Source organism: Triturus cristatus, chromosome 7 (genome assembly GCF_964204655.1).
Source record: "Triturus cristatus chromosome 7, aTriCri1.1, whole genome shotgun sequence".
In the NCBI taxonomy this organism is placed as follows: domain Eukaryota; kingdom Metazoa; phylum Chordata; class Amphibia; order Caudata; family Salamandridae; genus Triturus; species Triturus cristatus.
Window position 1 is genome coordinate 1,783,310,132 of NC_140590.1, and position 12,709 is coordinate 1,783,322,840.

At 48.1% G+C, this 12,709-nt stretch overlaps 1 pseudogene; it reads right to left on the reverse strand.

The window, feature by feature from the left end:
• Nucleotides 1-1,125: 1,125 nt before the first annotated feature.
• LOC146813107 (putative ATP-dependent RNA helicase DHX57 pseudogene) overlaps nt 1,126-12,709 on the reverse strand; it is a 68,410-nt pseudogene continuing 56,826 nt past the window's right edge.

Sequence of the window (12,709 nt, forward strand, 5' to 3'; positions counted from 1 at the left end):
GCCCGACCTCAAGGTGGGACAGTCCAGTAGAGGCTGAAGTTGGGAGACAAAGAAGCCTCTTTAAAAAGCTATTTTCCTCCACCTGGAGGTCTCCATGGCGACAATGACCCCAAACCCCTGATCCATAGAGGGCCACAGAAACACATCTAAGGCGGTAAATGTGGAACATATCACAAGGACGCCGGCTTCCTAATTTTGAGGCGAATTTAAAAACACCAGAAATGGCTTTGCCCATCTTGGCCTTAACGTTACGAATCTCCTGTGCCCACATGCCATTACTACTAAAAGTGATGCGTAAATAGCAAAATGTATCCACCACTTGTATCTTTTGGTCCACAAACTGGAAAGATCTCAGGTTTTTTATTTTCTAGCCACAAGCCATAATAAACGTCTTGGAGTTATTGATTTTTAATTTCCTCCCCTGGATAAAACTGAAAAAACTATCCATTAATCTCTGCAGACCCACTGGAGTTCTAGATAATAAAACGGTATTGTCTGCATAGAGCAATACAGGAATGGCTTGGCCCTCGGCTTGTGGTGCATCAGCGGAGACCGATCTCAATTCAGAATCCATGTCATTAATAAAAAGAGAAAAGAACAGTGGGGCAAGGACGCAGCCTTGTCTGATACCAGATTTGACCTCGATATCATCAGTGCATTCACCCGCTTGGCCATAAGGAATCCTGGCCGATAGTTTACTGTATAATCTGGCCAGAAATTAAATAATTGCGGGTGGGGCGCCCATATTTAATAACTTGGTCCACAGGATGGCATGGTTCACCAAATCAAAAGCGCTGGACAAATCAGCAAAGCAGAGGAATAAGGAGCCCTGTTTGGCTCGGGTGTATTTACCTATAATAAGATCTAAATTAACACACTGCTCAACGGTACCAAGGCCCCTACGGAACCCAAATTGGGAGTCAGCCAGGATACCATTGACCTCTGCCCATTCCTCCAGACGCTGTAAGAGCACCCTACTCATTATTTTTAGGGAGGAGTCCAGAAGGGAGATAGGGCGGTAGTTCTTTGCCTTGCTCCTAACGCCCTTCTTGTAGATTGGTATAATAATTGATTCACCCCATGTAAGAGGGGTGCTTACCATAACTGCCGCGTTAAAAACTTTGGTCAGAAGGGGGCCCCACAAAAAAGCGTCAGCCTTGTCTCCTCTGCTTTTGGCTGCATTTTCACTGCTCCTGTGCTTGTTTGTTGATATTTTCCTTCTGGAACTTTTACCTGTACAACATTGGGATAAAGAGCCGCACACAACATTGCTGATATTAGCTTGATGTTCTCTGAATTTAAGTTTGCCTCCTCTCCAGTGGCATCCATCACGCCATCTCCTCTCTGCCCCCACCTCTTCTCGATGTCCCTGGCTCTTAACCCCTCCTTTACGAACCCGATATCAGACAGCAACTCAGTGAATTGTCTTTTAAGACTGGAAATTTCCTGTAGGACTCTTCCAGACAAAAAGTTTTGTCTGCAATAGGAAAAACCAGCACACTGACTTTCTTTGCTCGCTGAAATCCAACCCTTATATGCCTGTAAGAGAGCCGGTGGTTAGCCAAAATATCGAGTTTTTAATTTCGACCTACAAGTATATCGAGTTTGTAATATCGTAAGGAAAGAATATCGAAGTCAAGAATATCGATGGACAGAATATCGACCCCAAGGTAAGTAATATCGAAGTAAATAATATCGAAGTAATTAATATAGTTGTAAGTACTATCGTAAGCAAAAATTTCGATGTCAATAATATCGATATTTATTTAGTGTTATGTATTTTAATATGTATTTTATTTGTATGTTAAAGATTATTGTAATGTATTTTAATACATTTAAAAATAAATGTTTAGAGATTAATAATTATTTTAAATTTAATTTAGAGTTTTAGTATCAGAGCGGGTTGTGGGGTTATAGGGGAATAGGGTGGGAAGTAATTTAATAATAATTAATGAATTAATATGTATTGTTTAATTGGTATTTATGATTAATTAATTGTTAATTAATTATTAATTGTAAATTATTTATATTAATTGATTAATTAATTAATTAATTATTAATTGTGAATTAATTGTATTAATTGGTTAATTATATAAGTTATAATTAGTTTATTATTAATATTTATTTATTGTTATTGCTAATTGATTAATTGTTACTTACTAATTAATTGGTGATTTAATTTTATTAAGTGATTAATTGATAATTAAATTAATTATGTGAATTTTTATGTGTAGTGGGTTGTGGGTTTATAGGGGAATAGGGTGGGATGTAATAAAATGAAAATAAATAATGATAATTTTTATATATTTGTATTTATAATTAATTAATTGTTAATAATTATTAATTGGTAATTAATTGTTATTAGTTAGTTAAATATAGTAAATATAAATAATTCAATATTTAATTTTATTTGTTGTTATTGCTAATTAATGTATTGTTAATTAATAATTAATTGGTGAATAATTGTAATTTGGTAGTTAATATGTATTAATTAGTAAATTAATAACTATATTAATTATAAAGAAAGTATTATTAATTGTAAATAATAGATACATTGATAGTTACATGTATTGTGTATTTTGTATGTGTAGTGTGTTGTGTGTTAAAGGGGGAATAGTGTGGGATGTAATTTAAAGTTATTTATTTAAATATGTAGTTTAAATAATTGGTATTTAATAATAATTATTTTGTAAATAAATTATTAACATGCAATTTTTTAATAACAAATTATTTAATTAGTTAGTATGTTCATAGAATCCATATGCTATCCAGTGCTTTCCCAACTGTTTTACTATCTGGATTTGGAATAGTAATTTTTACCCCTACGCTATCCAGCGCTTTCCCTACTGTTGCACTCTCTGGAGTTGGAATAGTAATTTTTACCCCGACGCTATCCAACACTTTCCCTACTGTTGCACTCTTTGGAGTGGGAATAGTAATTTTTACCCCTACGCTAGCCAGCGCTTTCCCTACTGTTGCACTCTCTGGAGTTGGAATAGTAATTTTTACCCCTACGCTATCCAGCGCTTTCCCTACTGTTTCACTTACTGGAGTGGGAATAGTAATTTGTACCCCTACGCTATCCAGCGTTTTCACTTCTGTTGCACTCTCTGGAGTGGGAATAGTAATTTTTACCCCTACGCTATGCAATGTTTTCCCTACTGTTGCACTCATTGGAGTGGGAATAGTAATTTTTACTCCTATGCTATCCATCGTTTTCCCTACTGTTGCACTCACTGGAGTGGGAATAGTAATTTTTACCCCTACGCTATCCAACGCTTTCCCTACTGTTGGACTCAATGGAGTGGGAATAGTAATTTTTACCCCTATGCTATCCAGTGGTTTCCCTACTTTTGCATTCTCTGGAGTTGGAATAGTAATTTTTTTCCCTACGCTATTCAACACTTTCCCTACTGTTGCACTCTCTGGAGTGGAAATAGTAAGCTTTTACCCTTACGCTATCCAACACTTTCCCTACTATTGCACTCTCTGGATTTGAAATAGTAATTTTTACCCCTACGCTATCCAATGCTTTCCCTACTGTTGCACTCTTTGTAGTTGGAATACTAATTTCTACCCCTACGCTATCCAACGTTTTCCCTACTGTTGCACTCTCTGGAGTGGGAATAGTAATTTTTACCCTTACGCTATCCAACACTTTCCCTACTTTTGCACTCTGTGGAGTGGGAATAGTAATTTTTACCCTTACGCTATCCAACGCTTTCCCTACTATTGCACTCTCTGGATTGGAATAGTAATTTTTACCCCTACGCTATCCAACGCTTTCCCTACTGTTGCACTCTTTGGAGTTGGAATACTAATTTTTAACCCTACGCTATCCAACGTTTTCCTACTGTTGCACTCTCTGGAGTTGGAATAGTTATTTTTACCCCTACGCTATCCAACATTTTCCTTACTGTTGTTTTTGTTGGAGTTGGACTAGTAGTTTTATTGTGTCTGATATTTAATATGCTTTGTATTATTTTAGCTATTGTAATATAGCATTAATAATAAAAAATATTTAAATTAAAAATATTGATTATTATTTGCTATATGTAATTATTTAATATTTATTAATGTTATTGTTTTATGTGTATAGATGTATTTGTAATTTTTAAAAACATTTAGGTGCCGATTAAGATCCGGTAAAAAAAAATCCCGTACGACTCGTATCCGGTCTTTTTACTGTACGAATCATACAAGTGCCTTACAAACTGGCAAGTACGATTTGCATGGGAAAAAGTCCATACGAATCGCATTGGGAATTATTCCCCACACGTCCTCGGGTCGGAAAAAGTGTCCGACACGTCCTCGGACGATTTACCGTACAAACGTGAAAAGCGAAGTCCGACCGTGCAAGTACGATCCGTCCCGGGCGTCCGATTTTACAACCGTATGGTAAAAAGACCGTCCGCACCGAACTCCTATAGCAACCATGGAGACGTCCAAACAGGTGCCCGGTACGTGCCGAACGCCCCCCAGCCCCCGTATGTACGCGCCGAACCCCCCCAGCCCCCGTATGTACGCACCATACCCCCACCGTGCATGTATGCACCATACCCCCACCATGTATGTACGCACCGTACCCCCCACCGTGTATGTACGCACCGTACCCCCACTGTGTATGTACGCACCGTACCCCCACCTGTGCATGTACGCACCATACCCCCACCCGTGTATGTACGCACCGTACCCCCACCCCAACCATGTATGTACGACACATACCCTCACCCGCGTATGCATGGAGCATACCCCCACCCCAACCATGGATGTACGACACGTACCCTCACCCGCGTATGCATGGACCATACCCCCACCCCAACCGTGGATGTACGCACCGTACCCCCACCCCAACCGTGTATGTACGACACGTACCCTCACCCGCGTATGTATGGAGCGTACCCCCACCCCAACCGTGTATGTACGCACCGTACCCCCACCCCAACCGTGTATGTATGACACGTACCCTCACCCCAACCGTGTATGTACGACACGTACCCTCACCCGCATATGCATGGAGCGTACCCTCACCCCAACCGTGTATGTACGACACGTACCCCCACCCCAACCGTGTATGTACGACACATACCCTCACCCGTGTATGCATGGAGCGTAACCCCACACAAACCGTGGATGTACGCACCGTACCCCCACCCGTGTATGTACGCACCGTACCCCTACCCCAACCGTGTATGTACGACACATACCCTCACCCGCGTATGCATGGAGCATACCCCCACCCCAACCGTGGATGTACAACACGTACCCTCACCCGCGTATGCATGGACCGTACCCCCACCCCAACCGTGGATGTACGCACCGTACCCCCACCCCAACCGTGTATGTACGACACGTACCCTCACCCGCGTATGTATGGAGCGTACCCCCACCCCAACCGTGTATGTACGCACCGTACCCCCACCCCAACCGTGTATGTACGACACGTACCCTCACCCGTGTATGCATGGAGCGTACCCCCACCCCAACCGTGGATGTACGACCCGTACCCCCACCCCAACCGTGTATGAATGACACGTACCCTCACCCCAACCGTGTATGTATGACACGTACCCTCACCCGCATATGCATGGAGCGTACCCCCACCCCAACCGTGTATGTACGACACGTACCCCCACCCCAACCGTGTATGTACGACACATACCCTCACCCGCGTATGCATGGAGCATACCCCCACCCCAACCGTGGATGTACAACACGTAACCTCACCCGCGTATGCATGGACCGTACCCCCACCCCAACCGTGGATGTACGCACCGTACCCCCACCCCAACCGTGTATGTACGACACGTACCCTCACCCGCGTATGTATGGAGCGTACCCCCACCCCAACCGTGTATGTACGCACCGTACCCCCACCCCAACCGTGTATGTACGACACGTACCCTCCCCCGTGTATGCATGGAGCGTACCCCCACCCCAACCGTGGATGTACGCACCGAACCCCCACCCCAACTGTGTATGTACGACACGTACCCTCACCCGCGTATGTATGGAGCGTACCCCCACCCCAACCGTGTATGTACGCACCGTACCCCCACCCCAACCGTGTATGTACGACACGTACCCTCACCCGTGTATGCATGGAGCGTACCCCCACCCCAACCGTGGATGTACGACCCGTACCCCCACCCCAACCGTGTATGTACGACACGTACCTTCACCCCAACCGTGTATGTACGACACGTACCCTCACCCACGTATGCATGGAGCGTACCCCCACCCCAACCGTGGATGTACGACACATACCCTCACCCGCGTATGCATGGAGCGTACCCCCACCCCAACCGTGGATGTACGCACCGTACCCCCACCCCAACCGTGTATGTACGACACGTACCCTCACCCGCGTATGCATGGAGCGTACCACCACCCCAACATTCTAAGTACTGAGCGCACCCCAGGCCCCAACACCAGCACCTCCACACAACATAGCGCATGTACGAGTCGTACCAAGCCAAACACAAGGACAGCACTGTACCACAAAATAGCCTGAGTACACACCCTACACACGCAAAAAACGCACGTACACAACCAGGACAAAGCACAACAACACAAGAATACACTATTCGAATGGCACAAAGCCACAAAACATGTCCAACAAGCACAAAGACAACACATTCACTGACCTGCAACTGCCAAAATCCCAAACAGAGGCCCAAAACACAACCACTCCTTATAACACACCCACCCAAAGTTCAAACACAGCCACACCCACCAATGGACCAATAAAAAGGGCACACACACACAAACCATGAGCCTTTGCAACAGACTCACTGCTGCCAGACCCCACAGACAACCTACAGCACCAGACTTGAACCTTTACTACACCTTACACTTGCACACCTTCACACACACACCTTCACAAACACCCCCTCATCACATTCACACACTGTTAGACGGCCACCTCAGAGGAGCCCGGAAAGGGGGTCCTGACTACCCTGAGACCCACCCTCAAAGTATCGTAGCCGGGCACTGGCGGGAGACTCCTCAGGAGGAGGAATCCCGTATCGAGGATCGTACTTCTGGCACCACACGACACAGAAACACCACACCGTGCGTTCTTAGGAATCACTCTTTATCAAACAGGTTAGCACTGCAAATATGTACAAGGAGAGCGCGGGCTCAATGAGTCTCGGAAGGGGTAGGGGGTAGCGGGACAGTCTCTGGTAAAAGGTTCACGGCAAGGACGTACCCGGCGCACAGCTCACAATCCTCGAGCTGGGGGGTAGGCTTGTTGTCATTGGGGTCCGGCGGGACCAGTGGAGTCTGTGGAAGCCGCGAGTCACTCAGCGGGCTCAGGTACAAGTTCGGAGGTCTTACGATCTTCGGGGAGCCGCGAGTCACTCAGCAGGGCTCAGGTACAAGTTCGGAGGTCTTACGATCTTCAGGGAGCCGCGAGTCACTCAGCAGGGCTCAAGTACAAGTTCGGAGGTCTTACGATCTTCGGGGAGCCGCGAGTCACTCAGCAGGGCTCAGGTACAAGTTCGGAGGTCTTACGATCTTCAGGGAGCCGCGAGTCACTCAGCAGGGCTCAGGTACAGTTCGGAGGTCTTACGATCTTCAGAGAGCCGCGAGTCACTCAGCAGGGCTCAGGGGGTTCTAAGTTCCAGGAGCCGCGACCGCGTCAGCAGGCTCTCGTTGTTCCAGCGTCGAATCTGCCGGACAGTCTCAGAGCACCCCTTGTTATAGGTCGACCCCTCTTTGATGTCCGGAGTCTGTGCAGGCAGGAGTCTTGTCACCTGGGGGTCGCTTGTCGGGGTTTCCTGCCATTGTCTTTTGATCCTCTCAGGGCCGGGTCGGGAGGAGTCCCAGACACCCAGCAGGCGTGGAGCCAGCTCTCAGGGAGGCCGGAGGGCCGATCGAAACTCATCGTCCCAGGGGAGTTCAGAGGTGCGATAGAAACTGCTCCTCCCTCTCTCATCCCCTGGCAAGCGTGGTGTCCTCCAGCCGGAGTGGCGCCGCTAGGCCCGGGTCGCGCTGGGGCCGGGCGGCCATCTTGGTGCATGAAGTGGGCACGCGGGCCCGGGGTGGCCGAAGGGAGAGAGGCCATGGACGGGGATGTCCGGGTCGGGTGCGTGTGTTCTGGTGGAAAGGATCGGCTAAGCCGTGGGCTCGGGGCTGCAGGTACCAGGTTAGGTGGTGCGGGGACAAGTAGAGCCATGCTACGAGGCCGGGTCCAACACGCGTCCCCCCCAGCTGAAAGCCGGAGAGAACTGCCCATCATCTTGGGGGGTTCTCTTCGCTGAGGCGGAAGAACCGGGAGAGGCCGTCAGCGTTGGCGTGGTCCATACCAGGGCGATGTTCTACGGTAAAATCCATCCCCTGGAGGGAGATTGACCACCGCAGTAGCTTGGGGTTTTCTCCTCGCATCTGCATGAGCCATCGCAAGGGCCGATGGTCGGTTTGGACTTTGAAATGGGTGCCGAACAGGTAGGGGCGTAGTTTCTTGAGTGCCCAGACCACGGCAAAGGCTTCACGCTCAATGGTGCTCCATCTCTGTTCTCTGGGCAACAGCCGCCGGCTGAGGAAGGCGATGGGCTGGTCTAGGCCTTGGTCATTCACCTGGGACAGGACGGCCCCAATGCCATGCTCGGAGGCATCGGTTTGGACTACAAACTCCTTGGAGTAGTCGGGAGCCTGGAGGACGGGGGCAGTACACATGGCCTTCTTTAGGGCATCGAACGCCTCCTGGCAGGCAGTCGTCCACTGCACCTTCTTTGGCTGTTTTTTGGATGTGAGTTCTGTGAGGGGGCCGACAAGGCTGCCATACCCCCGGATGAATCTTCGGTAGTAGCCAGTGAGGCCCAGAAAGGCTCGGACCTCCGTTTGGGTGGTGGGGGGTTCCCAGGCCAAGATGGCGTCGATCTTCGGCTGTAGAGGGGCGACCTGGCCACTCCCGACCTGGTGCCCCAGGTAGACTACTGATCCTTGCCCAATTTGGCACTTGCTGGCTTTTACTGTGAGGCCTGCCTGGCGCAGGGCGGTTAGCACCCTCCGGAGGTGCTGGAGGTGCTCACTCCACTCGGAACTGAAAACGGCGATGTCGTCTAGATAGGCCGTGCTGAACTGTTCCAGCCCGGCCAGGACTCTATTCACCAGTCGCTGGAAGGTGGCCGGGGCATTTTTCATTCCGAAGGGCATTACGCGGAAGCGGTAATGCCCATCTGGGGTGGAGAAGGCGGACCGCTCCTTGGCTCCCTCGGTGAGCGCAATCTGCCAGTATCCGCAGGTGAGGTCGAATGTGCTGAGGAACCGGGCTGCCCCGAGTCGGTCAATGAGCTCGTCGGCCCGTGGAATGGGGTGGGCATCGGCTCGGGTGACGTCATTGAGCCCCCGGTAGTCCACACAGAATCGGAGCTCGGGGGCGACACCGGGGGCCGCTGCCTTCGGGACCAGGACCACGGGGCTGGCCCAGGGACTGTCAGATGGCTCGATCACCCCCATGGTCAGCATCTTCGAGACTTCAGCTTGAATGCAGGACCGGACCCGGTCAGGGACCCGGTATGCTCGGTGTCGCACCGGCGGGCTGTCCCCGGTGTCCACGTCATGGACACACCAGTCGGTGACTCGGGGGACCAGGGAGAAGAGGTCGGCAAATTGTCCTAGGAGCTGGCGGCAGTCCTCTTGTTGCTGGGCAGTGAGAGCTGGGGAGAGGTTCATTCCTTCCACGGAGCCATCCTGCTCCTTGACACACAGGAGGTCCGGGAGGGGATCGGACTTGTTAGCTTTCACTACATACTACAGGTCCCATAATGCATTAAGAGCAGCGAGAGTGTGTACATTCCCACAATACATTGGGAAGCAGCAGCTGGTTGGAACCAGCTTATAAGCAAGCAGTAACAACTCCCAGGTGCTTGGCTTTGTTGTTTGGTGCTTGAGCCACGCCTTGATCTGGTAGCCGTTGAAGTGGACGTGCGTTGCACTTCTCTGTGATCTGTGTTTTGGACCTGAAAGATTCGGAGCTTCAAGAGTAAAGACCCTTTTTTGTTAAGACCTTGGAACGCGAAATAAGAGACTACTTTGGAAGCGCTGGTCGCGCTGTTTGTTTCGTTTGTTTCCGTTTTTATTTCATTTCATTTTTTGTTTTGAACTTTATTGGTACCACAAGCGCGAAGTCAGCGCTGAACTTTAGGTGCCCCATCTTGTGCCTGCGTTTGGATACTAGGACCCCAGGGGCTGCCTGTCTCCTGCCTGTAAAGACCGACCCTCGGACGCCGAGACCCTGGAACCGTGTTGTTGGGCGACCCACGCTAGGCAGCGCATTCAAGGCGAGACAGCTCGGGGAAGTCCGGAGTCTTGTTTGCCTACGGAGAACAATACGGACAGAGTGAACGAGTTATTTCCTATCGCGCTGGTAGCGCCCGCAGCTGATTTCCAACTAATCGCAAGTATACCTCAGGGGCTGGGGAATCGTTTGTGTTTGCAAAAGAACCCCGTTCATTCAGACTCAAGTCTGTGAAACATTGGAACTGTGCCATTTGGATTATTCTTTTCTGGGTGTCCAGGGTTCCTGAATAGAAGGATATTTAAACCAGTCATTTCAGTTACTGCTTGAATACTACCTGAACAAACTACCTATTGGTCTAAGGGAACCAAGTTATGATGTGACAATCCTATTATATGAATCTCCCTAGTGAACCTATATGTAAGTGACAAAGTACACACGCTTGCATTATTAGAGAGATTACCCGCTAGACTAAAAAGTGTTAATCTATACTTTGTATCTGTTTTATTTCCTACTACAGGTTATCACGTTCCCTTGACCATTCACACCACAGAAACCACTCGAGCCTTCCTGGTGGCTCATTCCGATCTTCCCATTTCTCTGATATTACGTACCTCTTTAGCTGTTACCTCAGCTGGGGTGCGTGGTCTCTGGGGAAAGGGGAGACATCATCTTCGCTCCCGTGGATTCTGGCCTACTCTGTTCTGAGACTTGCACAGTCCCCACAGAAAAGCCAAGCCCACGTTTACACTGTCCCCTGAGCAAAGATGGATGAGGCAGCATCTCTAGATGCCTCTCAAACTTCCCTGACTGAATTACTGACAGTAGTCTCTAATTTACAAGCTGAGATTAGCATCTTACGAGACGAAAATCACCGCCTAGTAACGGAACTGGGGGTGATGAAAGCCCAGAGACAGATGGATGCGGTAAATCCTGACACCATTCCCAAGGTAAAAAAAAATCCTGTTCACCCCGCTCACTTCCAGCTCCATTCTTCCACCTCTGCTGCTAGTAGTGGGACACCGGCCACAACCCCAGTTAATGTCACTGTAGTATCCCCATCTCCCACGCCTTTAGCAATGCCGGAAAGGTTCAATGGGGACAATAGCAAGTATGGGGTGTTTATGAACCAATGCCATCTCCAATTCCTATGTCGCCCCGCTTCCTTTCCCGATGACGCTGCCAAAGTGGCATTCATCATTTCATACCTTAGTGGCAATGCTGCGTTATGGTCAGTGCACTTGGTGGAGACTGATGATCCCATACTCTATGACCTCCATAGATTTAAAGAAAAGATTAGAAGTCTCTTTGATCGTCACTCGTATATGCAGGCAAGCGATAATGAATTGCTAAATCTCAAACAAGGGTCCAAAGATCTGTTGACGTATATCACCACATTTAATCGCTTAGTAACTGAAACACAATGGCCTGAAGAAAAGAGAACTTCCTTGTTCTACCGAGGCCTCAAGGACGAATTGAAAGACATCTTATCACAAATAGTTGATCCCCCGGAGGATTGCTCCTCTTTTATTGATCTGGTGGTAAAACTCGATCACCGATTGTCAGAGAGGAAAGGCGAGAAAAACAAGGGAGACTATACGCGTCTTTTTCTCAGTAAAAACGAGAAGAAAGACATAAAAGAAACCACCGAACCTATGCAGATAGGAGGGGTTCGAGGTCCTCTGTCTACGGAGGAACGTGACAGACACAGGCGATTAAATTTATGTTTATATTGTGGAAAGAGTGGCTATTTCGCTAAAGAATGTTTGGTGAAACCTAAGTTGCCCGGAAAGAGTGTAACTCCCAGAAGTGCAGCCGTATCCCAGTCGGAAAACTAACTGACTTGAACGGTTCTGAGATCGCCAGTTCAAGTCCTTCCCAAGTAAAGGTCTCACATTATTTGGCTAATACAGTCTCTATTGTCCCTAAACATTTTACCATTCCTGTGGTAGTGGTCTTAGCCTCACAGATAAGAAAGGCCTTGGCCATTATGATTGACTCCGGAGCTACGGGCAATTTTCTCGACATCTCTTTGGCAAAATCCTTAGGAATTGAATTCATCCCTAAAGCTCAACCTGAAAAAGTACGAGCCGTAGATGGTACGGAACTATCGTCTGGTTCGATTAAGTACGAAACCCCGGGCCTTGTAGTAATATGTGATAACGGTCATACAGAGGTCCTTTCTTTTGATTTGATTGATGCGCCTAACTTTGGTGCATTCTTGGGAGTTCCCTGGTTACAACTGCATAACCCTCTCATTGATTGGTCAGCCAGAACAGTCACACTACGATCTTCTTATTGTTTAACTCATTGTTATAGAGATGTGGCAAGTTGGCACACTCCGATCTGTTGTGCTATGTCTTCCCCTGAACAAGTAGGATTGCCTCCAGAATATGTAGAGTTTGCTAGAGTCTTTGATGAGGTACAAGCGGTATCTTTACCTCCTCATAGGTCCTACGACTG